At 38.1% G+C, this 25,874-nt stretch overlaps 1 long non-coding RNA gene across 1 annotated transcript in view; it reads left to right on the top strand.

The window, feature by feature from the left end:
• Positions 1-25,874, top strand: part of LOC134805539 (uncharacterized) — a 624,519-nt gene that overhangs the window by 557,923 nt on the left and 40,722 nt on the right. The window lies entirely within an intron of this gene.

The raw sequence follows: 25,874 nt of genomic DNA, 5'->3' as shown, positions 1-25,874 counted from the left end.
ACGCATCTGGAAAGCGTATTAATTAACCGTGAAGAAATGTATGAATACAAGTTGGAAATCTGTGTAAAATGCCGTGTGTAAAATTTAGTGTATCTGTGTGTATAAAGTGTAATAGGTAGGCATGCCTAAAGTTATTTGTATTACACTGAAAACTTTGTGAATGCGCTTTATTAATGTCTATTTTTTTATTAAGTTGTCAGGGTTTAATTTTCAGTGTAGGTATATTTCTATATGTAAAACATTTTTTAATAAATAATACAATGTTATAAACATAAATATGCCTTTTATTTAAATCAATTGATAATACCACAAACAAGGGGTAATATTTGCATCTTTCAAAGATTTCGTGATATCAACAAAACATAACAAATATGTTTATCAACAGAATTACTACCTACCAATACCCGCCAGGCTAAACCGGCTGTCATATTTAGTTCCATTGGTACACAACGACGGCGCCACGAGTATAAACGTATAAACGGTAAAATAAAGTAGTAATTAGTGTAGTGTAAAAGTGCAAGTACCTATAGACAGGAGCTATATATAGACCAGAAACCCAGAACGTAAGCGTGTAAATCTACTTTCAATGGTTATTTGCACCTCCATAAAAGAAATTTGTAAGAACGCAACCTCTATTAATGAAAACCTCTATAATTGACACAACGATTTTTTGAACCTCGTTAACTGACACAACCTGCTTAAATGAAAAACCTGGTTAATTGACAAAAAATGGCCGGTCCCTTGAGATTGCAATTATCCAGGTTCCACTGTACCAACAAGAGGATACATTAAAAAAAACATATAAATATAATAATTTTAATCATTTTTATAAATCATTATCTGTATCATCATAATCTGTTTCATTGAATGAATGAATGAATGAATGAACGTTTATTCACAAGAACATATGGTACAGTACAGTGGATGTTATAAATTTACAATGTTGACCCTTAATACGTTCTGCCATATGGCATGTGAAAATTGTTTTTCCATGACATGACAAAGCCATGTATGTGAACATTAACTGCGTGCATGCAAGATCTTAAGTACTAAGCATATTATGCTAATGTAATTCTTTAATATCTAAATAGTAAATGTTGCAAGTCATGCATATTATTATTAAGTACATTAAATTTCAAATTACAATTGTCGAATGTCAACGGTTCTATATAGGTATAAAATTATATGGGTAATTATATACTAAAACTTATAACTAAAATATTCGTCAAGCGTGTAGAAGCATGCGTTACATAATATGTTTTTGAATGTATTTTTAAACTCGGCATCTGGAAGTGTCTTAATAGATGCGGGAATATTATTGAAAATTCTAATACACATATAATATGCACTTTTTTGCCTTATTTTTAACTTGCATGGAGGTAGCGTCATTTGATATTGCCTGAGTGATCTATTCGTCAAGTTGTTAAACGATGGAAAAAGTTCTAAATTTTGTTTTACAAATACCGCTGCCTCATATATATACAGGCATGGGAGTGTTAGCAGTTTAAGCTCAGTAAAAATAGATCGGCATGGATCTCTTTGTTTTTTGCCATATATCGTTCGTATGCATTTTTTTTGAGCTATAAATGCTCGATCTACTTCCACCGAGTTCCCCCATAGGAGGACACCGTATCTTAATACGGACTCGATATAGGCACGGTATGTTATGAGGGCCGTTTTTTGCGAAACGGTTTCTTTAAGTCGCCATAGTACAAAAATAAATTTGTTGACTTTTTTGCATACATTATCCACATGTTTTTTCCAATTACAGTGCGTATCTAGTGTGATGCCTAAGAAAATAGACTCCTCAACTTCTTCTATTTCAACATTGTCGTGTAAAATATTTATTTGCTGTGGCTGTGCCTTGTATGACCTAAACTGTATAAATTTCGTTTTGTTGAGATTAATTGATAGGTTATTTTCTTTAAGCCAAGTATTTACATCATTTAACGCCTTATTTACATTATGCTCGTATGTGTTTATATCGGTACCCTTGACGATTATTGTGGTATCATCAGCAAATAAAATAGAGGTATGTTGCGTTGATTCAGGTAAATCATTGATGTAAATAACAAATAGTAACGGGCCTAAGATACTGCCTTGTGGCACTCCGTATTCATTTATTTTGTACTTCGACTTGTGTGATTTTAGTTTATTTTTTTGTATTCTGTCGATTTGAGTGCACTGCTTTCTCTCAGATAGGTAACTTCTGATCCATGAGTATGCTGGCCCTCGAATTCCATAACGTTCTAGTTTATTTAGTAGCCGGCGGTGACAAACGGTGTCAAAAGCTTTTGACATATCTAATAGTAGCACTCCTACTGGGATTCCCTTATCTATGCAATCTGTGATTATATTATTTAAGTTAAAACATGCCAGAGCCGTGGATTTTCTTTTCCGGAAGCCATTTTGTTCATCTCTTAAGATATTAAATTTGTCTAGAAAACTTTCTATTCTATTGTACATTGCTCTTTCGTATATTTTGGCTATAACCGGAATCAGAGTGATTGGTCGATAATTACCTAGTTCCGATTTGTCACCTTTTTTAAATATTGGTTTAATTACAGACTTTTTTAAACTTTAATTATTATTAATCTAGTCTAGGTAGAGTCTGGCTACTGAAATATTACCCAAAGTTATGGCGGGAAATTCAAAAAATCTTGGGCCGGTCACACTGTCTGTAGTAGGAATTATAGTTTTGATACTAGAAAATATTTTTGATTTTCTGTGCACACGTAAGGTACCTAAGGAAATAAGTTAAATATACGTTGACTGCACTCAAAGTCAGCTCACATTAATTTCTACCACTATGTAAAGTATAGTCAACGACAAACACATATGATTACGTTCCAATGTTTTGATTTTATTGATATTTTACAGAACTTCTAGTTTATCCGTTTTTTTACACACTTTTCCTGTTTATGAGATTCAGGTATTAATAAATTCACATAATTAATCAAAGTTATAGGGAAATGTTAGAAGTTTAGTACTAGCACTTAAAGTATCAAAATATTAATAGAGCACCAACCTACTAAATTGTTTCCGACTTGTAAACATTGCAGTTTTTCGTTATAAAACGCTTCACGTCGTTTCGCACATTGTCGTAATTGTTTACGAGCTTAAATAATAGGTTGCGGACCTCATTCGGTATAGTTATTATTAATATTATTTAAGTATTATTTAAAATAAACGCCTTATATACCGCGAACAATTTCAATGAATAACATAAATTGACAACAGACTTTTAACTTTTTTTAAAAGCATAGACAATTGGTGATGCAACAAGGAAATATCTGTCAACAAAATTTGGCTAGCCAGACTCTATACCTATCTATAGATTTGACATACAGGATGTTTTTCTTTTTAACACACCAACTTGTAAAAGGTTATTTTTATTGTTCAAAAACGAGTATTGATTATAAAATATGCATTTTAACCACAAGATTAACGTTTTTACAGTATTTCTTCTGTCTTTGTAACTTACTTTATATACATATACCTACTTAACGCATTTACTTAAATAATAGACGCGTTTTACCTACCAATAAAACGCATATTAATTTACTTACCTTATTCGAAGCTTATTAATTGAGATAGGCACGTCGTTTCCCGCCATTGTATTGCTATCTCTTTCTAACTTATGGCTATATTTCGCTCTTTTTCCCCCACCATTGGTGGACCACCACCTGGCAGTGGGGATGAGTTTCTACTTAAACGAAATTCCAGAATGGCTCGTCATTGGCTCGAAATTATTTAATGCCACCAGGCAGATTTTACTCATAAGCTTCGAATAAGGTAAGTAAATTAATATGCGTTTTATTGGTAGGTAAAACGCGTCTATTAATTTGACTTGACCGTTATTCGAAGCTTATTAATTGAGACCTGTTTGTTATCGCCTGGTGGTGGTGAAAAAGAGGACGCCAATGTGACCTTATAATGTGATGATAAATCGACTGGACAGAAATGTATAAAACCTTGGATTTAGTAATAAATCATTTATTGCCATTTCAAATGAGCAAACATTATTGTCATCATCACAGTTTATTAAGAATAAGTATATTAGGTTACCTACTATTTAATTGGTTTAAATAAGTGTGATACAGAATCAACAGTAGAGGTTACAGGCATTACTTGACGCCTATAAAACCGACAGAATGTATTTTCTGAGCGCCAATTACCACGCTCTAGAATGTCGTCTACAGGGAAATTATCCACCCAATGTTTTGATGCCACAGCAGAGCGAATGCTGCCTGGGGATGCTGTAATGCCTGCTTCCTTGAACAAGCTCTTTATCCAACCCGATATGATCGTTCGGGAAGCGCCTTTAACAGCACCTCTCAGTGTAACAAATAAATCATATATGTTGGCTAACTCACGCCTACGTTTTAACAAAGAAATAGTATGCTTCACCCAAAACACAGGATTTAAGTTTTGACAGTCAGGGTTCAGCAATAATTTCCATCCAGACTGCCTATAATCAGCGCAGTCCGTCTTAGACCCAAATGACGGCCAAAAAACAATAGCGTTATCAGATTCAACAAAGTGCTGACAATCAATTTTTAACAATGTCAAATCATGGATTCGTCTGCCGGAGCAAAGAAGTAGTAGCATTGCAGTGTGCCTGGATGATTCGAAAGAACTTTCTAAATTAATTTTACATTTACTTAGATGGTCAAGAAGAATGTCTATATTCCAAATAGGTGGTTTTTGGCCGATAGGTTTCTGCAAAGCTATTGATTTAAGGACATGTTTAACAAGAATGTGTGAACTCAATAGGCCGGAATCCTCAGTATTACATAATGTTGACACTACTGATTTGTAAAGTAATATAGTTCTGTACGAAAGTTTATGTATCAAATGAAGATCAGATAAATACTTCGCTAAGTCTGAACCTGATGGCTTCTTACAGTCTACCTTATGACTAGTGGCCCAGAGGACCCACTTTTTCCACGCTATATCATAAGTTTTCCTGGTAGACGTACGCCAAGATTGTTCGAGCAATTTTAATTGATCCGAATTCCAGTCAGTTAGGTTCTCCGACCACCCCCACACTTCCACACTTCTAGGACCATGTCCTGAACTTTCGGTGGAGGCAATCCCGTCGTGACGTCGATCAGGAACTTTTCCAGGGACCGCAGAGTGAACGGGGCTGCTTGAGCGCGTGACCTGATGTCCGCTCTCCAATAAACGCGACTCCATCGTGGAACTACTAGCAGATACACGCCCGTTGCTTGGTTGAGATGGGCTAGCACTTTCGGGACCAGGTAGGGAGGCGGGAACAGCCACGCCAGGTTGTAATTCCATACTTGTGAAAACGCGTCGTGAAATAATGCCGTCGGATCGTTCTGGTCCAGTGAGGCATAGTTCATTACTACATGCGCCCTGCGAGACGCGAACAGATCGATCTGGGGAACACCCCATTTTGAAAATACTTTTTCTGTGGCTCCCCCCACTCCGGAGTCTGACGCAACCGTGACAGGTGATCTGCATGGCTGTTGTATTTGCCCGGTATGTGAACTAAGTTTAGATGGATGCGATACTGCTCTAGGATGCAAAATATCTGGAATGTTAATTCCAGGAGTGGATTCGATTTTGTTCCGCCCTGGTTGCGCAAGTAGGCTAGCACAGTTTTGTTGTCGCATTGCACAAGTACTGTAGAGTTGCTCAGGTACTGACAGTGACCTTCTAATACCCTTTGAACAGCTAGCATCTCTTTCTGATTGCAGTGCAACGTCTGCTCCGATTTTGTCCAAAATCCAGTCAGAGCTTGATCGTCCAACTGTGCACCCCAGGCCAGGTCTGACGCATCCGTTGTTAAGAAGTGGGACGGCGGAGGCAGGTGGATCGGTGAAGGCGTGCGACAATGGTGCAACCACCACATCAAGTCCGCTTTGACCCTGTCGGGGATGGCAAAAGTCTCGCTCGAAAATCGCGGCACAGAGTTCAGAAGGTTTAGCAGGGCTCGGTAGTTTAACCTTCCCCTTGGAACCGTAAAACTTGCGAAGTTCAAAAGTCCCACTAACCTCTCTAAAGTTTTCCGGTTGGTTCTCGCAGCGGAAAGCATTTGTTGAATTTTGCCAATCAAAATAGGGATCTTTTCGTCTGGAAGTCTTTTCTGGTTTCTTCAGGCATCCCACCAGACGCCTAAGTATACCAGGGCTTTTTGGGGGGTCAATTGAGATTTTTGATAATTGATTAACCACCCTAGCGTTTCTAATTTCCTTACGACCACCTCGACATGCCTGGCGAGCATGTTCTTGTCTTGGTGGGCAATAAGGAAATCGTCGAGGTATACTATTATTCTTATATTCATGTCCCTTAGAACCTGTGCTATCCAATTGGTAAAAGTCGCAAAGGTCTTTGGCGCAGTACTGAGCCCGAACGGTAAACAGGTCATCTGCATGAGCTCTTGGCCATAGATAAGGCGTAGAAATCGTCTGTGCGATGGGCTTATCGGCAGATGGAAGTACGCTTGGGACAAATCTATCTTGCATAGCCAGTCTTTCGGCTGAATGAAATTTGGCACGCGGTGCACGTTTATCAATCCAAAATTTTCGGTCATTACATACCGGTTTAAAGCCTTTAAATTGAAAATAGGCCGGGGCGAGCCGTCGCTTTTGGGCACTATAAACATCGTTGATATGAAGCTGGGAGACGGATCCACTACCTCTAGGACACCCTGTTCTTTCATCTGATTGATGATATGCGACATCTCGTCTGACTGTGGACATTTTAGGTTGTTGTCGAAACGGTTCGGATAAACCAGAGGTGGCTTTTGTAAGAAGGGTATGCGACCCCTTTAACATCTGTAGCACGTGGTCCGGTGCGTTCATGTTCTCCCATATGCTGTAAAACTGTGCCAGCCGGCCTGCCCTGAACCCCATGTCAATATTTACCTCTCTTATTGTATCTGTACCCCGCGGGGGAAGCTCCTCGTTTTCGAGCAATTCTAGGCTGATTTTGTGGCTTTTGCTGATATTGTCTTGATCGACGTCCGCGAAAGGAACCGCTGGGCCCAGCCTTAAATCCACTGTTATTATATCCTTGCGAAGGATAGCTATGATTGTAATTACCCCGCTGGGGCATATACGGCTGCGCGGCAGCATTTTCCTGGCATGCCTGGGCGTTACATGTGAAAGTGTTGCTTGCATGTGCGTGATTGCAATAGCCCTGCGAGGGCGGTTTGTGAGGCGCTGTTCCCTGCGAGGGAACGCCTGTAGTGCCCTTAAACTCATCTGTTTGCGAAACAGTGGTCTTTTTTAGAGGCCAGAAACACTTACGAACTCCACCATGGTGCTCAATCTTGGCTGTGAATGCTTCGGCGTTAAACAGCGACGAACTAGATGGCGGTATCTTGCGTATGACCGCTTTAAGCAAAGGCTCTTTGATATGCTTCGTGATTCCATTTCGTCTCATGTTTATCACCTCGGCTCTGTGTCCGCAAACCAGTTGTAACATGTCTTCAGAGACTTTGAAAAGGTCACCACCTAGCACGACGCTACTTACCTTTTCACGAAAGCTTTCGTACGAAAACTCTCCACCAGATTTAGTATAGTGAAGTATTTCTGCCACTGCAGCGTGCAGAGCTTCTTGCTGTTTTATCAAACAAAACGTAAGGGCGCCATACGCTTTGTCAGAATGCACCAAATGTGGATATGTGTCATACTGTTTAACCTCTTCGTTAACCTCCAAATCAGTGTAGCCCGGAGACCTACTGTAGATTTTCTGACTTTCGGAATAGCGAATGTCATTCCAGCCTTTATCATCGAAGCGTTGCACTTCACGCAAAAGTTTTATTTGCTCCTCCGTAGCGTCGGGTATTGTTGGTTCCTTTAATTTGGTTCCGAGGCCCAAAACAAAAGGTTTAGATGGGCCCGGCTGAGATTCCGCCTCGGTATAAAGTTCTCGACTGACATTATCCGAAACCACAGAATATGCATCACAATCATCGACACGAGCGTAATAGTTATCAGGATTAACAAGTGCTCGCAGCTCGTTTACTTGTTTGGTTAATGTATGGAGCCTGCGATGGGATGTTTTTCGGCCCCCCCTTTTCTTGCTGCGATAACGGCACTTGCGTTTCGAATCTGACTTCGACGAATCTGAGGAACTGGAGCAGTCACTGTCACTACTGCTTGACTCGCTAGATACATGCTTACGCTTTGTTTTAGAGACATCTGGTTTGTCTTCAGGCTTTCCTTCTACATCATCCATTCTACAATAAAAACTACAATAAGTATCGAACGGCAAAAACCGTTTAAATAATTATTAATTTTCCAATAAAATTGAAGGGTAGATTCGAAATCCTTTGTGCAACAGTACTAGAAAAGAATGAATAGCTACTCGAAGATTACTTACGTGAGTATGTTGTCACAAATAACCTTTCACTATATTTGCTAGTACTGAAAACGACTATAAATATTTAATCTTATTATGCTCGCACTTGGAACGAGCTATAGTTTTATAACGGATTTTATCAAAGTCGTACTTTTTGCTAGCACGACCTATCGCGGCGGGAAACGAGACGCCAATGACGAGCCATTCTGGAATTTCGTTTAAGTAGAAACTCATCCCCACTGCCAGGTGGTGGTCCACCAATGGTGGGGGGAAAAAGAGCGAAATATAGCCATAAGTTAGAAAGAGATAGCAATACAATGGCGGGAAACGACGTGCCTATCTCAATTAATAAGCTTCGAATAACGGTCAAGTCAAATTAATAGATTATTTCATCCATGTGGGTCTTCTTTAGTTTTGCAAAGTTTTTGTTTCGATAATAATGACTTATATGTAAAATGTGAATCGTTATTCGACTAAACATTGCCTTAACGAAACGATTACTCTGCCAAATGGAAATCGTCCAATAATAGTCCCGCTAATTTACACAGAAGCGAACTGAACTGTATGTGAACCAAGAGTCTGCGTAACGTTACTCGACCAAAAGTTACATTTACAAATAAATCACTCTGCGAAACGATGTTCGGCGAATCGTTGTCGGCGAATCGATAATCTGCTAAAAAATTCTCGGAGAATCATTAGGTACCCATTATATTTAGTAGGTAATGTGACACTACATTTTGTATGGTTAGCTCAGTTTAACGTTTTTAGGATTGTCTCGAATATAGTATAGTTTTGTTCTATGGCAAGGAAGTCATTGATGTAGCAACAATATACATGACAGGCATCCAGCCAATAAGAAACAAATTGAAGCTGATGGTGTTGCTACTTCAAGTTAAATCCTAAATTGATGGAATAATATTCATTAAATATTTAAATCAAAAACTTAATTTATAAATACAAAATAGGTTGAAATATCGCTCCTTGAGAAACACAGTGTCATTAAGCGAAAAACGTGTTTTTTGGGTACAGAGCTTTAAAATTTTCGAAATCTTCAAACGTCTAAAACTGCCGTACTAGATATAAAAGAAAGAGTTTTTTGCTATATTTTGTTACATTTTAAACTAATCTTGTGAGTCATTTGAGTAAACTGTGTTTTTTTTTGTTTAATTTCTAAGATAATTCAATTAAAAGAAAATTGTAATGTCACTATTCCGTTTAGTTTTGCTTAATGTCACATGACGACTTCGCAATATTGATTCAATTTATGGAACAGTGACACTATATCCAGTTATTTGATATAACTTAACGTTTATTTCAAAGAAAAAGCGCAATTAGAATCATTTTACATGGATGTTAATTAATATTTACTAAAGTAAGCGACTTTCAGTCTTAAAAAATTAGCAAATAAGACTAGTTTTTCTTTAAAACTAGAGTATTCTTAGCTTGTTTGATTTGGCTATATTTTTACGATCAAAAATTACCAAAGTAAATAAACAAAGGGGAGGATAATAATTGGGGGATGCGATGTAAGGGGCCCGAATGTCATGTAACGGACCCCAGACCAGCCTCTCCTGCACGTGGTCACCCTGTGGAATACCAAACAAGCCTCTGGCGATCCACCAACCCGCACTGAACCAGCATGGTGGGCTTATGGCCCAATCTCATTTGACATGTACGACTCCTCGTTACGGCGCTAAGTACCCTGTAAAAGTGGTGCTAAGAATCCCCGGGCGGAAGATACCCACGTCATCATCATCCTGCTAGGCCTTGTTCTCATTTACTTGGGGTCGGCCTTCCCTGTTCTTTTCCTCCATTCTGCACGATTGAGTGCAACGTCGGCGTCTATATTGAGGTCTTTCAGGTTTCGCTGAACCGTCGTCAGCCAGGTGGCAGGTGGTCTTCGACGTCCTCGCTTCGTCGTTGATATATCGAGCGCTAAGTACCTTAACCATGTAGTCTACAGGACGCCTCTGTACATGACCGTACCACCTCAGACGTTTTTCCGTTAGCTTTTCTGTTATTGGCGCTACTTTGAAACTACCCGGCGGAAGATACCCACACTCTTTGTCGTCAAAAAGAAGTGGCAGGACAACATTGTCGGATTATCAAATTACTCCGACAAGATGGCTGTGTTGACGTTAAGCATATCCCAAATCCTAAAGCTATATACCTACCTTAACCGCAATCAAAGCCTACGCATCAACATCTACACATTGCGATGATAAGATTGAAGAGTATTACGAGATTATGACCCTCTAAATAAATCTACTGATGAAAAGCAGGAAACATGGACCATTGTCCTTGGTGAAGTCAGATCAAGCACACATACATAGTTGGACCACATATGGCCTTGGCAGCAGAAACGACCGTAGTTCTAGGTCTATTCCATTTGCCTTTGGTCGAAACATGAACGTAATTCCTTCTTTCTCAAAAAAAACTTCAAAGTCGCTGGACCTGGACTTCGCCTGGCGGAATATCACACTCGAAATTGACTACTTATATAATAATATTTTCATCTGACAAAAGTTTAATTAGATATTTATTTATGTGGGTATTAGGTACATCAATAGGTTTAAATTTAGTTCCGATCACAGACCCGTGAGAGCATAAATAAAGTTTAAGACTTAAATCCACCGTAAGCAATTAATTCATAAATAGGCAAAACACCTAAACAGAAACAGACTCTTATTTGTAACCACGATCAGTTTAACTTAGAATTACGAAGTAATTTTGACACCTTACAAGAAGAGATACCACAAATACACATTCAGAAATTCAAATTCAAAATAACAACATTATAAATACTTTAGAAACAGCCAGTAGCAAAATTAAACCAACCCGGAAAAACAACAAAAAACTCACAAGCGACACATTACGTTATTAGAACTAGCTCTTCTGAAGGAGGTACGAATTCTTCATCATCATAAGTATTAACTTTATTAACAGTTTCAACTAAAACAGTAGTATTAACTTTATTAAAATAGCTTTAACTTTTTTGTCATTCAAGACACATTGAGACATTTTCTACTGTAAGAAAACAATAGTTTTATGGGTAATTAATAGGTAAGTACCTACCTAGTGATAATAATAATTAATATGTGTTTTGTGTCACCTTGTCAGAAATAAAATTGGAGCATAACAGACATCACAAAAATAACTTGCTAATTTTGATGAATGAAAAAGTATCACACAACACATAAATAATATTATGTTATAATTAATAAATATGGGAATCTTACACATACCAACCTAGTTCCACAGTTAGATCAATAGGGCTCGTAATGTGGCTATATCTATCTAATTATAAATAGTCGTCTAGTAGGTACCCATAATACAACTCTATTATGAACCTTATAGAAAAAATACAACACAGTGACATTAAACAACGAGTGACATTCATTAACCACACCGTTATAAGCGTTCTGTACCAGCTGTAGTGTCTTTAAGCTTAAAACGACATTTTTCACTTAAGCATGCCAACTGTCGCTATGGTAAACTAAGCTAGCATATTGACACTACACAGATAATGACGATCGACCTGCTAAAACTTCTGTCAGCTTCTTAAAATCACAATGTCACTTAAAGTAAAAGAACAGTACGTTTTTATTTTTAGTCAGCATTATGGCTTTAAGTTTTAAGCAAAACCGTCATTATAGGTATAATGTCACTTTACTTATTTCAAGACGTTATTCTATTCTATTAAATTCAAAAGTACAAGTGTCCTTAAAGGGAAAAGTACGATATTGCTTTGAATTGAGTTTTGATTTTGATACCATATTATAAGTTTAAAGTGACATAGTACGTATAGATACACTATTTCTTATGTAAATTGACGTACTTACCATTAAATCTCATAGAAAACCGTCACTAAGCAAAAAAATACAATTTATTTCCCTTTAATGACATTGTTCCTATGAGACAGGCACCTATTCCCTCTATTCGCCATAACGACATTAGCGCCCTCTGGCGGTTCTAATAGAGCTAGGGCGATAGGTGTCTTCGTATTGCGTGCGTTACGATCATACGAGCTAGATGGCGTTATTAACTCAAAAACCCCATTTTTTGGATAATGACGTTATGTTTCTCAAGGAGCGAATATGTTCAAATAATTGAATATGATTTATTTCTTTGGGTTATACTTGCATATAAAATTATTCCATGAATTTCATTAGTCACTGTTATTTTGATTGTGTCATCCCAGGGACAGAATGGCTTGAGATCATTTCCTGGTTGGTTTTCGCCCTGGATGGGTATCTTTTACATAGAACAGTGAAGCGAAGTACATCATGCTCTGGTAGCATCGATCAGAGGCTTGGTTATGCAGTAGCCGCTGCATCCATGAGCTAGGAAGCTCATTTTGTAGTTATTTTGCCACAAACAATAAGTAGAATATGATAATACATATATAGATGTCCTCAGGTTGGACTCGTTGTTGGATCTTGTTTGACCATTTCGCTTTGTTTCCAGTCTGGTGGTAAAACAATGTGGTGGGGAGGGCGAGTCACAGCTGAGAGATGAGTCCACTCTAGGAATTTCCAGCTGGTGAGAAACTTAGATCATATAATGTCTCTTAGGTTAGCCGACCACATGTTTCTAGTTATTAAATCTTGAAATGTTTCTTTCAACTGACTGGGTCTGTTATTACGAATGTAAATTCGGTTATTATATCGGACTATGGAAGTCTGTCCATATTCCTAAAACGTCAAGTGTGTCTGGTGAGCAGTTCGCCATGAGAGTTTCGCTCTTCTGCTGGGTGGAGGACACGACACCTTCAAGCTGAGGCCTTAGTCCTTCTGTGGTGCTCTGCGGTGTCGGGACGGACTCCTGCTGCTGCAAGTCGGCTCCGGCACAGCGGTGGATAACACGTCGGGCTTGAACTGGCGGTAACATTGTTATGAGGTTGGTGTACGCTTTCCTTCTATCCTAGAAGCATTTTCCAAATTTAAAGTTAGAGAATTTAGTACAATCGTATGTGATGGTAAATGATAATTTAGGGACTAACAAACTTAGATCTCTAGGTCTGCTTGTAAATCATTGTAGAACCATTTATGGCACGACCCAGCTCTATCGTCTGACATTATTAATATAAGGTGCTTATGCTAGCTTAATGATTTACTTGTAGAACAACTGCCCGTGTTCGAAATAGAAATAAATGATGTGTCACAAAAATTAACATTTCATTTTGTATCCTTTAGTAAACCTCTGAATTGCTGATGGAAATAAGTGTTAGCACCTGTTGAGCTTTTGGTAAGATTTACTTTGGTTAATTAAGTAACTTTAATTGTCCGTGGGTATCCTCTGGGTAAAGCCCCTGCCGGGCTAGGAAAACTCACGTGACAGTAACAATGTTGGCGGTAACTTTTCCATCATTACCCACTGACGATTTAAGATTTCAGGTAAATGGGTTTATTCAAAGTATAATCGGGATACATGCTGGTGGCAATGTCTAATCATTGCCGCCAACATCTCAAAATGTAAAAAATGTCTAGTAACTAAATATATCCAAAATTATACTATTGATAACAAGAAATTTACATCATTCGATCAACCAATCAATCATTATTCACGCGTAAACGATTCAGTAGGCTGAGCCCAGGAGCAGCGCGACTGTTAATCGTGCGCGAGATAGACTATACGTTTTTTACTAACTCATCAAGTCATCACCGAACTCATCATTCCACTTAGTAACTATTTATAAAGTATCACAATAATCGATGTCATGTTAGAGGGTACCTAATGATTCTCCGAGAAACTTTTAGCAGATCATCGATTCGCCGGCAACGATTCGCCGAACATCGTTTCGCAGAGTCATTTATTTGTCAATGTAACTTTTGGTCGACTAACGTTACGTAGACTCTCGGTTCACATACTGTTCAGTTCGCTTCTGCGGAAATTAGCAGTAACTATTATTGGACGATTTCCATTTAGCAGAGTAATAGTTTCGTTTAAGCAATGTTTAGTCGAATAACGTTTGACATTTTACATATAAGTCGTTATTTACTGTAGTAAGCGACCTCACCCAGGCGGCTCTTCGGATCGTAGAACGCTGGTGTAGAGAATTTGACCTATCGGTTAACCCCACCAAAACAGAAATGGTAATGTTCACCAATAGACCAACACTCTTCCAGACTGAACTACAGCTGACCGATGAAGTTAAGTACTTAGGGCTGACTCTCGACAGTAAACTCAACTGGAACAATCACATCAACAAACGTATAGACAAGGCGGGAGTAGTCTTCTGGCAGTGCAGAAGGATGATCGGTAAGAGGTGGGGACTCAATCCGAAAATTACCCTTTGGCTCTATAAGACTATAATCCGCCCCCTACTCTGCTACGGAGCTTTGGTTTGGTGGCCAAGAACAAACCTAAGCAACGTACGTGACAAGCTACAAAGACTCCAGAGGCTCGCATGCGCGGCCACCACTGGTTGCACGAGGTCCACTCCGACTGCAGCCATGGAGGTCATGCTAAACCTTCCACCGCTGCATCTACACATACAGCAAGAGGCCAGTCTCTCAGCGGTAAGGTTGCAAACCCTCAACATATGGTCTAACATCACAGGAGCTCTTCACACAACATGCCTGGAAAAGGTATACAACGAATTTCCAGTGCTCAGGGCGGGCACGGATCGAATTCACAAACAAGCCATCTTTGACAAAAGGTACAAAATACAATTATATGAGGACGACAACTATGAAGGACTCAATCCCCGGGAGCTGAGAATCTTCACTGATGGGTCCACAACAGACAGCGGATCGGGCTCTGGTACCTTTTCAGAAGATCTGAACATGTCAATCACCACTCCGCTAGGAGCCCATAACTCGGTATTCCAAGCTGAGTGTATGGGCATCATAAACGCGGCGGCTGCCACCACTGCAAGGAAGGTAGTAGGATCCTCCATCCGCATACTCTCCGACAGTAGAGCAGTCTTAATGGCCCTAAAAAGCCATATAGTTACATCCAAACTTATACAGGAATGCCACGAACGACTAATAGAGGTATGTCAGAACAACAAGATCACCTTACAATGGATCAAAGGACACAGTGGATCCCGAGGTAACGACGCCGCGGACGAGCTCGCCAGACAAGGATCGGGTGCGGGGGCGATTGGCCCGGAACCGATCCTCCCGATACCGTTTAGTAAGGTACGCTCAATGCTGCTGGCACGTACAGGGAAACTACACACAGAACACTGGCTAAACCAAACTGGATGCAGACAGGCCAAGCAAGCCATGCCTGGCATCAACGGTAAGCTCACAAGGACGCTCCTTCAACTAGGAAAGGTTCGACTGAGGATGGTAACCAGTGTCATAACAGGTCATGGACTTTTTAACAAACATCTTTTTATAACAGGTGTCACAGACAGTCCCCTATGCCGTGGATGCATGGAGAAGGAAGAAACAGCCTCTCACGTGGTGTTGGAATGCAGCGGAGTGGCCCCATACAGGGCAAAACATCTCGGATCTCCGAGAGACCTCCCCGAGGTCCTACTCAACATCAAAGGTTTGGTGGGATTCCTCGAGGAGCTGGGCTGGCAGGACTAGCCCACCCCCTATCACGCAAAATAGGCGCAGGACGTCGAGTTGCGGAAAATCGCCCGTACTACAATACAATACAAGTCCTTATTTTCGAAACAAAAACTTTTTGCAAAAATAAAGAAAACCCACATCCAAAAGGATGAAATAAAATATTATCCTTTAAAAAAAAAAATTATGGTTTATAAAAATTATTACATATATTTATATGGTTTAGCTTTGTTTTGCCAGCAATTTTCCTATAGATTTTTATTTCACAGAAAAAATTTCAAATGGCAAAATAATCTTTACACAATCAAATAATTTTAGTTCGGATTAGTTATGGTTCACCAAAAAATTAAAACATTGGTTTAGTTTCAAGGACAATTTGTTAATGTAATTTAATTTCACAGAATCATGGACATGTAGAAGAGTTACTTCTTATAAATACGGTTTTTACCAAAATTTAAGATACAGAATAGTCATTAGGCGAATTTTATTTATTTACCCGGGTATGTCCTGGACCCGGGTATGTCCTTAAACTATGTCCAGGACCCGGGTATGTCCTTAAACTACGTCCAAGACCACCGGTGGACGGGCAGCAGCGTCCCTCAAATTCGGTGTACTCGACTGCGATCGCCAACCCGCCTGCCAAGCGTGGCGATTATGGCATACACCCCCCAAAGGGGGAGGCCTATGTTCAGCAGTGGACGTCTTATGGCTGACATGATGATGATGAATTTTATTTATTGAGTCGTTAATTTAACGCAATCTGCTTTTCTGGAAAAAGTTAGTTTTTTTGGGTGTCGTAGTTCTAACCTAACCCAATTTTCTGGCAAATGTTCGTTTTCTTGGGGGTCGCAGTTCTAACCTAACCTAACCCACTTTTCCAGCAACGGTTCGTTTTCTTAGGGGTGCAGCTCTAAACTAATGTAAACTGCTTTTTTAGCATATTCAATGAATACTACGAGTATGTGAAATTTAATTTAGTAAAATAAAAAATAAGTTCAAAAACTAAAACCCGACTACTGCAAATCGCGCTCTAAAAAGTATGAAACAAGATAGAATTCTTATCTGAAATTATCATACAGGAAAATTATAAGAGTTATCATTTTTTTTATATTTACAGAGATATTCAAAGGATCGCCGTGGACGTATGCCACGATTATAAACTTTAAGGTAAAGTGCTACGTCGGGCTACGCCCGACTCTTTTAGTATGAGGGCGCCGAAGGCGCCCGGCTTTGGAACGCGTATATCGTGCCTCGTACGTCGGGCTACGCCCGACTCTTTTAGTATGAGGGCGCCGAAGGCGCCCGGCTTTGGAAAGCGTACATCGTGCCTCGTACGTCGGGCTACGCCCGACTCTTTAAGTATGAGGGCGCCGAAGGCGCCCGGCTTTGGAACGCGTACAGCGAGCCTCGTACGTCGGGCTACGCCCGACTCTTTTAGTATGAGGGCGCCGAAGGCGGCCGGCTTTGGAACGCGTACAGCGAGCCTCGTACGTCGGGCTACGCCCGACTCTTTTAGTATGAGGGCGCCGAAGGCGCCCGGCTTTAGACCGCGTGGAGCGCGCCACGTACGCAGGTCATTAAAAAACACCATATATAGCGGCCAAACAAATTTCTTTTGAAAAATCCTTCTTGTATCGCCGTAGTCGCGTAACACGCGGATATATAAAATCCAGAGCGATTGTAGATTCGTAGTTCGAATTACCTACAGATAAATGAATGTTTTATCGGGTGCATGCAAGCAAAGCCGGGTGCAAAAGCTAACAATATGTATATATTTGAAATGTGCTAATTGACCTCTTTCAAATGATATACAACACGTCATCATTGCTTATTTTATTTTTTTGGTTCGTGACTTTATGACCTCTAGAGGGCGCCGTGTTCATTTTTTTGTGACGTCATATAGCCTATAACCAGCGGACGATAAAGACGATTCGAATGACACTTCGTTTGTCAAATTTCAATGAGTACTTTAGAAGTTATGAGGGAACAGATGAACATACATACATACATACCCACATACATATCGGTCAAAATCATAACCCTCCTTTTGCATTGCCGTAGTCGGGTAATAATAAATTAGAGAGAAGTTTTTCTAATCAATATTAATGCCAAATGAATATTCGACCTATTGTGTTTCGACCAATGGTTTCTCGGGTAGTTATGACAATTACTAAATGATTATTCTACGAATAGTAAATATGCGTATCAATGTTCTGCTTATTGACTGAGTAGTCGCGTCGCAAACGACTACTATGCGTAATGAGATTCGGCCAATCGTTACTCTGCCAAAGAACCCGTCGGCGAATCGTTGTCGGCGTAACAAAACTCGGCATAATTTTTCTCGGAATATCAATAGGGCACCCATGTTAGAATATCCTTTAAGTTTTAGAAACATACTTGACTACTTAGCTAGTTTGCCTACGTGTTCTCTATTTTATTATATTATTATGAATGTGAAAATAATTGCATAATATCGTGTTCCGGATGGAAAATCGGTTTTGCCAGAAGTCCAGAACCCTTGACGATGTATTCGTAAGCGGTAACAGACCCTGGATTTTTCCCACAACACAGATATTTATTATAAATCTATAAATAGGTAGTCGACGTGCTGGAGTTGCAAGTGTCTATAGGTTGAGATATCTACTTACCTAACGTCAGGGGGACGTGCGCTGGTATGCGACACTCTGCACTCATGGATAATACTAAAAATATGGCCGATATATACGTCCAATTACATCTAAAATATCTATAGGTAAATAAGTCTAAATTTAGTACAGCAACGAATACACTTTTTTTGTAGTGTTTTCTAATAGAACCTACTTTTTGAAACTTATAAAGGCAATTTCATCTTGCCCGTATAAGTAAAAAAATAAGCTAGCCCAAAAACTGCAACAAAATTAATAGTCTGCAGTGCCGTTAGTGATTCCACCAATTTATATTGAGCCTTGCAAGCGCTCGGCTCGACATTGTTACCGAAAATCTCAGTAAGTAGGTGCCAATGTTTATAAGAGTTCTCGTGTCAGTGGTCGCTTTGAGTGCCATTTCATTTTGGTTCAGTCAGCGGATCTCATGTCGCTCTAAATGCGGTTAGTGAAACGCTCGCGTTTGGCGAGATTCCCACGGTGACCTGACTGTTTCCGTTTAATTATAGGTACATATAAAACTGACCCGTTAAATCGGTCATTTAGCCTTTAGGTATGATCGGCATTATTTCAATGAAGTTAATCCACGAAAATAGGAATTAACTAGTAGCCATTTCAAAATAAAACCCGTGAAACACATTATAAGATAGCAAAACCTAATACAAAAAAATTGGTTTTAAATTTGTAGGTAAAATTAATTTTAGGTTACATTTTATTCTAATTATGTTAGGTACCTATTAAAGAGGTATGTTTTCTGTTTAAGTACTTAATATACAGGCTGATTATCAATTACAAATAAACCTATTAATTATATTATTATGAAAAGTAATCGCTGGGGGCAATATTACCTACATTGTAGGAGAGGACGGAAAACCGCTAAAAGATGGACGAGTGCGTTTTACTCAAATAATACGAGTCCATCTTTAGCGTTTCCGGCCGAGGCATTACATAGTGCTTTTCGCGACTACTGAGAGGAAATAAGAAAACATTTACATAACTATAAGTACTAGCCCGCGATTTCTCTGGTAGCAAATTACTAGCCACTGCCTGTGCTGTCTATTGAATTTCGGTAGGCGTCAGCGTACGAATATCATTTTCTTCACTAGAAGAACTCATTTTTATAGCGAGCGTAGATACGTGATTCTTATATTTTTTAGTCAAACACAATTTACACTATCCAATTCAGTAAGTATTTTCAGATCCCGCCTTTTATACTTTTTTATCACTTTTAAGAGGCGTTTTTCTGTTATTTGCTTCAAACCGACTCTAAAATTAGAAGCTTTTTTGCTAAAAAAAAACACAAACAGGTACAAAAGTAAAAAAGACGAATAATTGTTAAAAAAACGAACTGAATGGTTTTGACATTTCTTTTTTTTTAAACAAGAAATTGGTCCTATAAATAACCTAATTTTATTTTTGAAGGAAAAAGTTGCGCCAAAAAAGACCTTTTATTGATTTTTATGTTTTAAATGATACTCATTGCTGTAGCTATAACAATGAAACATTGTAGTAGTGGTGGTTCAGGTGCTACAGCTATTGCCTACTTTCTAGCTTGGTTTTACACCATCTATTGCCACATTTCCGAACAGTGGCGTGAAAAGTCTTTTTTTTTTCACTTTATTAATATTTTCTTGTGAAGCAGCTACTACAGTCCCGCCAGGTCTAGATAAAAAGGAGCAGATATTATCCATTTCTTCTTTTAAAGTTTAATTTTTTATTTTTACCCCGTTTGGTCAAGACTTTTATTACGACTCGATGCTCTAATTTAATTAAATTACATTTAATCGCTCATGGTGTCCACGCTTGTTCGGCAATTGCAGAAAAACAAACAACATATCGGTTTGAATTTTACTTTTTTTTAGTCTTTGAATCTTAGAGGCCAGTAACAAAAAAAATACTGAATGAAAAAGGTTGTAAGAGTTGTAAGATATCAATACCGATGATTTATTGAACGTCCCTTGTATTCCTTTATATTCAATAAATCCATACGGCATTTGTACAAGTATTATTTATGCCTTTATTACTTAACATTTATTTTATAAAAGGTAATAATAAACAAAGGTCTTAAGAATAACTGCTAAATACGAGTATTTTCAATGTGTACGAGGTTAAATGTACCGTATGATTTAACGGCCTTATTTAAGGAAACGTTCAACAAAAAGAAAGATAAGATGGGAAAAAAGGTTTTGTATTTTGTGTTGAGAATTACCTAGAAAGTAGGTACTTACGAGTATAATTTCAATATGCCGGGCCTAATACTACTTATTTGAAATAAATACTAAGTCTTCACTCGCACTGTTTTCTTTTCCACATCATAATAAAATGAAAGGTATAAAAATACGAGTAATATTACAATAAGTTCTTTTAGGTAATAATGTCGCTTTTAAAGAAAAGGTTAAACTTTATATCAACAACAGTTGTCACACAGTCTAGTCCTAGCATTAGTTTACTAGCATTAGCATAAGATCCGACCGACCATGTTTGTGTGTGAGCGTCCATATTAGCAATAAGTACACTCAACGAATTAACTCAAAAACAAAACAGCATTCTTTTCAATTGTTAAAGTCTTTACAATTTGCCTTTCACTTCACTGTAAAACTATAAATTTAAACGAGAACTTTGCTTCTTAGATTCAAATTACTGTCATTAGAGCAGTTTTTAATTGTTTCTTCTTCTGTACTTAACAGTTACAGTAATTAGTAGAAAAAGTAATCATTCTGGACGTTATTTAGCCACACCAAAAAAGATAGTCGAGTAGATTTATGACAGACTTAAATCTTTGAAAAACCTTTTAGCCCTTCCGCGAATAATTGCGGTCAGGTTAATGAGTTTCCTTTTCCCATTTTTACTAAGGTTAAGTTCACTACTACAATCGTAATATAGACAACGTTCGAGTAGAATTTTAGTATGATATTTTTAAAACTTTCGCGTTTTGAACACATATTAACTCACATTTATCGCGAATTTACCACGACCAGTGAAACCTGTGTCGAAACGTCGGTAAATAAAGCTAATAAATTAAATTCGCGATAGACCCGTCTATAAATGTGAGTTAATAAGAATTTTTAGTAATTTTTGAATTTAATAAATAGTTATTTACCTCTACTTCGCTTATTTCGGTTGCAACCTTAACTACTGCTTTCGAGCTGTAGGTCTGCTTTTAGCCGATAATATGGGTTTTACGGTATGTAGCAAAATGTCACTCATTTTATTAACACGTTCACAGCGGCAAGCCAAAACCTTTACCTAAAATGTAGTGCGTTACGAGGCCTAATCCGCCCCGTAGTGGTTTACACCTTGGTGCGTTACGGGTATAAAAGTGCTCCGTACACCCAAGTCTGTTAAAACTGCTATAAAGTCCTGAAATATTTTATTGTATATTTTTTTTCTGACAAATCAAAAGAGTATGAAATTACCTACGTCATGTTCCCTTTGCACGTAGATACGATAAAAACATATTAAATTATAGAGAAATGAAAGGACGGGGTTATTTACTACCCGTATCGCACTAAAAGTGAAAAACTACGGGGCTTAGCAAACCCCGTAACGCACATACCTTATTTATGTCGATAAATTAAAAGTGATGGGAAATAAAGCAAACGATATTTTAGCGCTTACTATAGTAATCATTAGACATCGTTTTTCAGATAGAAACCTAAAGTATTAATATTAAAAACATCACTTTCGGACACAAAATGTCTGGAACTGATTGGTGTAAAAATTGATTACTGGGCAACCGTTAACAATACGTAACATTCAGTGATATGATATCTCGTGAAGTATATTACTTGTTCTTAATTATACCAATTGTTAACTACATTGTTTGCAATAAAACCATTATAGCATGCGTCCCAAACGCATTGTTTTTAATTTATCGATAAGAAGTCTTGCAATGCTGACTGCACTAGTGACTTTGTGGTCATAACCCCGTACGGGCCAGCTGAAATCTATACGGGGTTCACTGGAACCCGTATCGCAAGGCGAAATTTGTTCCCTGGTCGGTACGGGGTTCCTGAGACCTCGTATATTTTGAATATACTACTTGGTTATACTTTTGACAAGAAACTCAAATGTATATTTGTCTTTATCATAGTCATAAAAATATCCAAGATACAGCTTCCGCACCAGCGAGTAGGTAAACACGATTTTTAGTCTCCGCACTGAATGATGACATCGTACGGGGTTCAAAAGCCCCCGTAACGCAGTGAACGTGTTTAGGTAATGTGCACAGTCCTCAAGTTCACCGTTAAACTGGACCGTCAGAGGACATCGCTTGCCTGCATTCATTAACAGGCAGGACGGTGCCGGTTACAAAATTATATTGTGACGGTTTTATTGTACGTCAGTGTTTTGTTAGCTGTAAAAGAACGGGAGTTCTTTAAAACAGCTTTCAACTTAAAATAAGAGAAATGTGATGTACAAGCTTTAACTGTATACACCGTGTTTCTTTTGAAATCCGTTATTTTCAAGGGTACATCCTTGAGCGTAAGTAAACTAAGTTAATTGCTCAAATACACCGGTATTCTAAATAAGTCCGTTTTGGAGACAGTAAATAATTACTTTTTTATCTTATTAGATATTTCTGAGTATACAATACACTTTTCTTAGATTACTCGTATGGATTACATTTTATTCGAAATTATATGTAATATTGCTCTCTGGATATTAACATTATACCAAGTATTTTTACGCAATTAGATGTAGTATATTAACCATAGCTTTGGAATAAAATGGAAAGAGGTTCGATATTTTTAAATTACCTATTATATGAGTTTGGAGCTAGAATAATATGTATGGAATTTGTTTTTCGCTCCTAGCTTTTACAATAATGATAAAATCGAAAAACGAAGTAGCATAGCTGTGGTCAACATTACAATAAATTGTGTAGAAATATTTTCCATAAAGTCAAAGGTTTTTTATTAAAATAAAGTCAATATCCAGGAAGGAAAATGTGGACTACTTTTGTACGGAAAAGGGGTCGTCCACCATCTTCTTTATCTTTAGAATAATATTATTATTATTAAAAATTAAATTAACAATTTTAACTCCCCGTCTGTTCACAATATGCAAATGTGGTTACGCTAACTGTAGTAAAATGGCTCGACGGAGAACGCAGTGGCTTCCTGCAATTCTCATAGCGCACTATCCGCAAGCGAGCGTCGCTTGTGAGGTATGGTATGATGTGTAAGTGTGATATTCAACTAAGCATAACGGGCACGGTTCACGAGATCACCGTTAAACTGGATCCTCTGAGAACATAGCTTGCCTGCTTTCTTTAACAGACAGGACGGTGCCGGTTGCAAAATTAAACGGATATTTTTATGAAGCGCGGGTTATTTTGTGAGGGTATTATTATACTACCGTCAGTGTTTTGTTACCTGTAACAAAACGTAAGTTCTTTTTAACATTTTTATAATTAAGTAAGTGTTCAAACTGTTAAATATTTCCGTTATACATATAAATACTTCAGTCGCAGCCTATTTTATTTATCTCGTTGTCACCGAGTTCAAACAATACCAGAGGGCCTAAGATGATCGTACTTTATTGCAAATAGAGGAATATTTGCCTGACCGCCAGATTCTAATACACACATAACACACACACACCCACATAACAAAACATACATATCTCCATACCTATAGACCCATGATATATACCTAGGATAAAAAATAAAAACATCTAAGATTATAAATTATAATGTAAGCTTCATACCCAACCTAAAAATTACACAACTCTTATCAAGTCGTTCCTAAATATATAATAATTATTATTATGTTAGATATGAGAGTAAATACAACTTTCATCCTTGCGTGCAATGTTAATACAAATTGTATTGTATTTATTATGTATATAATATTACTAAGCACTTAGTTAAAAAAAAATCTTTACACGTGTGCATTAGTGTAACAATTAGTGAAGACCCGGTGGCCTAGAGATCGTCAGCCGGGAATGCTGAAGACACCAGTTTATATCCGGCCTCTAGCAATGACACTTTTTTAGGGTTCCGTACCCAAAGGGTAAAACGGGACCCTATTACTAAGACTCCGCTGTCCGTCCGTCCGTCCGTCTGTCACCAGGCTGTATCTCGTGATCTGTGATAGCTAGACAGCTGAAATTTTCACAGATGATGTATTTCTTTTGCCGCTATAACAACAAATACTAAAAACAGAATAAAATAAAGATTTAAGTGGGGCTCCCATACAACAAACGTGATTTTTGACCGAAGTTAAGCAACGTCGGGCGGGGTCAGTACTTGGATGGGTGACCGTTTTTATACATAATGGTACGGAACCCAACCCTTCGTGTGCGAGTCCGACTCGCACTTGGCCGGTTTTTTTTTATTTTGAGAACGGGACTTTACCACTTTTTTGTCAAATACTTGGCATTGTATATGAAAATATGTATGTACCCTTGGGAATGTGATTGCAATTATTGCTGGTATTGTATCAGTTAAATACAATGTATATTAGTGAGATAACGATATTTCAGTGTGAGCGGAATGTAATAAACGTGGTTATCATAGTGTCCCTCGACACTAACCCATTAAGAGTTAACTGCTACATGTATATAAAATATATTTTTCACTTCTCATGCTCAAAATGTGCACCTTTATGTCGTGCGTAGACGACATAAAACCGCATTTTATGCTCTAGAGCATAAAAGTAAAATTTTCTAAGACTAAGGTAATCGGTCCCAACAGCCAAACAGTTAAAACATATTGCACCATTTTACTGAGCAATAAAATTGTGTAGATGACAAACCTTGTTATATTATTTTATTTTTGCTACAATTTAGTAGAAATCCGTATTTTCTGTCATTAAATTTAGTAAATCACATAAAATAGGAGTCGCTTTTCGTTCAAAAATGCTCCGAAATGTTTGAATTGGCAGAAAACCAAGCGTCTGAAACTCTGATCACATGTTGAAAAAAAAAAAAAAGTTAGTTGGCGGGAATTGGTTATGTATTATGTTCTTTCGCTTTACGACAATTTCGTGGTGTAAATTGCCGTGAAAAATATAATTTTATTTACCTCGCAATCGAAGTGAAAAGCAGAGTGTACAACAAGGGCATAAATGTCCATTTTTACCCTCGTCTACTATTTTGGTCTTCGCTTCTCTCAGACCAAAAAATTTCCTCGGGTAAAAATGGGTCACTTTATGCCCTTGTTGTACAATCTACTATTTTGTACCTTGACTTTTAGATAGAGTATTTTTGATGCACCTTAACTTTATGACGTTTTCCATGCTCAGCTAAAGTCAGACTCTGAATTTGTTTACAAAATAAGACAGCAAATAGGGTCCATTTATCAAGATGTCGATTTACCGCATGGATGACCGCATCATGTTACTGATGTTATAACCTTACAACT

Source organism: Cydia splendana, chromosome 2 (assembly GCF_910591565.1).
Source record: "Cydia splendana chromosome 2, ilCydSple1.2, whole genome shotgun sequence".
Lineage (NCBI taxonomy): Eukaryota > Metazoa > Arthropoda > Insecta > Lepidoptera > Tortricidae > Cydia > Cydia splendana.
This window is presented reverse-complemented; position numbering and strand designations above follow the sequence as displayed.